Here is a 4,400-nt window from a genome sequence, read left to right on the forward strand (position 1 = left end):
GGGAGGGTATCCATAGATTCCAAGAGAATATCGGTATCTTCGGTAGATTAAAACAAAGTATCTGTATCTTCGGTGGGCAACAACCATCCGGAAAAAAAGTCACCACAGGATCGGGTTCAGCAAAGGGGATTCAGGCCAGTAACACCGAAGGATGTCTCCTGGAATTCAGTTCCCCAGTACGGCAGCAAATACACACTTTCCCAATATGGCACCAGCAACTCTCACACGCTCAGCAAACAGTATTTATCAGATCCAGTACTCTCAATAAACAGGTCAAGAGCAGCTCACCACACATCTGCACTCTGCGGGCCTGGTCCACACACTGTCCTGTACCTGACCACACAGAGTCTTTTGTCCAGTCTGCACAGAGACCTCATGGGTGGACAGGAGGCAACACTGCAAGAGTCATCTCCGCACTCTCACATATGCAGCATCAGCAAAGTGCAGGCACACTGAAGCTGACCAGATCCAGTGATAAAGCACATAGCCTGCAAGCAGCATGTACCCCTTGCCTAGGTAACCGGCCACTCCAAGCCTTCATCGTGGCCTATTATGTAGGTGTGTCGCCCTGGACAAGCCAGGGGACACAGGTAACAGCACACACACACCCCCACCCCCAGCAGTTCACAGCAGACATCCCCAAAGTGATCTGCTTTCTGCCTGAGACTGACACACCAGGTGGGCGGAGTGAGGAGATGGGGACGCCCACCCAGGAGTGAGCTGGCTGGAGGCAGGAAACAAGCCCAGTCTAGTCCTAGGAGAGGAAGAGTGAAAGTCTGCAGAGAGGCAGACAGAGCCAGGGGCCTAGGTTGGAGCCTAGGGCCTCGTAGAGAGAGTCCGGCAGACGCTAAGTGCCGTCTGCAGGGAGCCGGGGAGACAGCTGGTGGAACCGCAGGTAGCCGGGGCTGGGCAGTGGCCCCCCGGTACAGAGTCGGGGAGCTGGCTGGAAGCCGGGGTGCAGGAGAAGGGTGCACGGAAGTAGAAGAAAGGACTTACACCACCAAACTGGGTCAGGGGAGAAACAACAACCGCAGCCGTCTGAGGGTACCCGTCCACCCAGCCGAGTGTTTTACTAAGAACTGTGTCAGTGTCTCAGGCTGAGTGAGTACCACAGTGCCGCAAGGCACAGCGCTGCCCCCGCGTCCCTGCGCCCGCCAGGCCCTGCACCTCCCAAACCATCACTGGGCCCCGGGATCACCAACCCCTACCCACGGAGGGGCAACACAACACCTGGCTGCTCCGCATCACCATCCCCGGGACCCCCGTATTGAGCAGCGGTGGTGAAATCACCACAACCGTGGGTGGCGTCACGGACAATAAACAATTCCCACACCCAACAAACCCCTTTCACTCACGGGCGAGGAGTGCCGCTCGAGAAGCCCCCGGGATCCGGCCCACAGCTCGAGCCACCACTGAGCAGCAGCCGCCGGACCCGAGCAGAAGGGGGTGAGCGTAGTGTGCTGACACCCTCCTCCCCGCCCGCGACAACTTGGCGTCACGAACAGGATCTTACCGCTCTGCCGTCTGGTAGAGGTGCGCCTTGTTACCGCCGGAGGTATCCGGCAGAAAAATTTCAGAAGCCGCCATCTTTGGCGCGAAAAGTTCCCGCTCGAGCGTCTTCTCGAGTAGTAGCGGCGCGAAGGCCGAAACCCCGCCCCGAGAGAGGAGGGGCCGGAAAGAGCTAAGGGGGACGCGATGGCGGCTGGACGCATGTAGCTGCAGCTATAAAAGCAGGGACGCCAGGACTCTGCCAGCATTTGGTTCCTGGAAGAGGCCGCCGCAGCGATGCACCGAGCCGTTACCCCTGTTACCGGTAGCGGAGCCCGCAGCGTCTGTGGGGGAGGACCCAGACCTGGGGTCCCCAGGCCTCACCTTTGTCACCACCCTGCCACCGGCCCCGGCAGTCCGCCCGGCCGCGACGGAGATGACGATGGCTCCGGCAGTCCGCCCGGCCGCAACGGCAGCGAAGTACCGGTCCCGTTGACCAATCTGGAGCCGTTCCTGGACTGGGGTCAAGGGGTGCTGCCTGGGCTTTAGGGGCAGCACCAAGGCTAGGTTGTTTGGGTGGGTGACTGAAGGACCCGTTACACAGTTATTATTAAAAGTGTTTGACTGTTATTGCAACGTTAAAGTAATGTGCATCCCGTTGTGGGAGGATTGAACATGCTTGAGTTTGATGTTTTTATCTTTTGCAGTTTAAAAGAAAAATAAAACCGGTGATGGACGGGCAGCCCGAGGACGGTCTGCATTTTGCTAAGGGGGAATGTGTCGCCCTGGACAAGCCAGGGGACACAGGTAACAGCACACACACACCCCCACCCCCAGCAGTTCACAGCAGACATCCCCAAAGTGATCTGCTTTCTGCCTGAGACTGACACACCAGGTGGGCGGAGTGAGGAGATGGGGACGCCCACCCAGGAGTGAGCTGGCTGGAGGCAGGAAACAAGCCCAGTCTAGTCCTAGGAGAGGAAGAGTGAAGGTCTGCAGAGAGGCAGACAGAGCCAGGGGCCTAGGTTGGAGCCTAGGGCCTCGTAGAGAGAGTCCGGCAGACGCTAAGTGCCGTCTGCAGGGAGCCGGGGAGACAGCTGGTGGAACCGCAGGTAGCCGGGGCTGGGCAGTGGCCCCCCGGTACAGAGTCGGGGAGCCGGCTGGAAGCCGGGGTGCAGGAGAAGGGTGCACGGAAGTAGAAGAAAGGACTTACACCACCAAACTGGGTCAGGGGAGAAACAACAACCGCAGCCGTCTGAGGGTACCCGTCCACCCAGCCGAGTGTTTTACTAAGAACTGTGTCAGTGTCTCAGGCTGAGTGAGTACCACAGTGCCGCAAGGCACAGCGCTGCCCCCGCGTCCCTGCGCCCGCCAGGCCCTGCACCTCCCAAACCATCACTGGGCTCCGGGATCACCAACCCCTACCCACGGAGGGGCAACACAACACCTGGCTGCTCCGCATCACCATCCCCGGGACCCCCGTATTGAGCAGCGGTGGTGAAATCACCACAACCGTGGGTGGCGTCACGGACAATAAACAATTCCCACACCCAACAAACCCCTTTCACTCACGGGCGAGGAGTGCCGCTCGAGAAGCCCCCGGGATCCGGCCCACAGCTCGAGCCACCACTGAGCAGCAGCCGCCGGACCCGAGCAGAAGGGGGTGAGCGTAGTGTGCTGACACCCTCCTCCCCGCCCGCGACATAGGCAATGACCTGTACATAGTAGAATTAAAAATTCCTCCATTCTTGTGAACAGAGAGGAAATTTAATAATAGGTAAATTGTAAAGATGCTATTTTTTGCAAGCAAGTTGAAATTTTACCCATTAATGAAGATAAGACAATCCCTTCAAGGTTTTAGTTACACTGGAATAGGTGTCTATTAGTAATGAGCAAGCACTACCATGCTTGTGCGTTTGGTACTTGTAACAAACAGTCAGAAGCTCGGATGCACTCGACTCGTGTCCCCGAGTATAATGGAAGTCAATGGGGGACGCAACCGTTTTTTTGGAAGATCTTCCCCATTGACATCCATTATATTCGGTACTCACGTTGAGCCCGTCCAAGCGTCCGATTACTCTTTACAAATACCGAGCACCCGAACAATGTAGTGCTCTCTCATCACTAGTGTCTATTCCATCCGCTTCATGTTGTTCTTAGACTACCAGCACAGAGTGAATGTATTCCTGCCTTTCATATAGAAAGCTGCATCAGTTGTTGATTCCTACAATTCTGCTGGTTCTTGGTTTATAATTTACCATATAATTCTCTAACATATAGCACAAAAATATAGTCTGGGAATTGTTTGGCACTGTCTTTTTGAATAATAAAAAATGGGTGTAACAATAAAGAAATTGCATAGGTGTTTGCCTAAATGTAGACAAATTGAGGATTCACTTAATGATTCAGAGCTACTCATTTAATACGAGAGTTGTACAATTAAGAGTTTTACTCCAGTTAGAGGATAAGTTGTATTATGACTAGTGCAGGGACTTATGTCTGATGACTTATGTCGTGCCCAAACCTTAATCATCAACAGGATATATCAAAGCACAGGAGATATCGGCTGCAGCCCATTCTTATGTAAGCACACTTTTTGGCTCAGAATACTGAGCTGCTTGAGTAAACAAGTATTACCTAAATAATTTATACCGATTGCACAAAATAAATATATGTCGCTCATAAAAGATCAGCGTGTTATCTGGAAGGGTGGTGTCACATACAGAAGTATCGGATTTATTGCAATCATTTTTAGCGCTTTTGCAGCAAAGTTTCTGCAGCCAGATGGTTGATTGACTATGGGGAAAAATATAATGCAATAAAAACATAAAAAAAAGTCATATAAAAGGCTTATAGAACCCATCTGAAAATAAGGGAATTGTATTGCAAAAAGTGAAATCTGCAGTAAAAAC

This window comes from Anomaloglossus baeobatrachus, chromosome 7, assembly GCF_048569485.1.
Source record: "Anomaloglossus baeobatrachus isolate aAnoBae1 chromosome 7, aAnoBae1.hap1, whole genome shotgun sequence".
NCBI lineage: Eukaryota > Metazoa > Chordata > Amphibia > Anura > Aromobatidae > Anomaloglossus > Anomaloglossus baeobatrachus.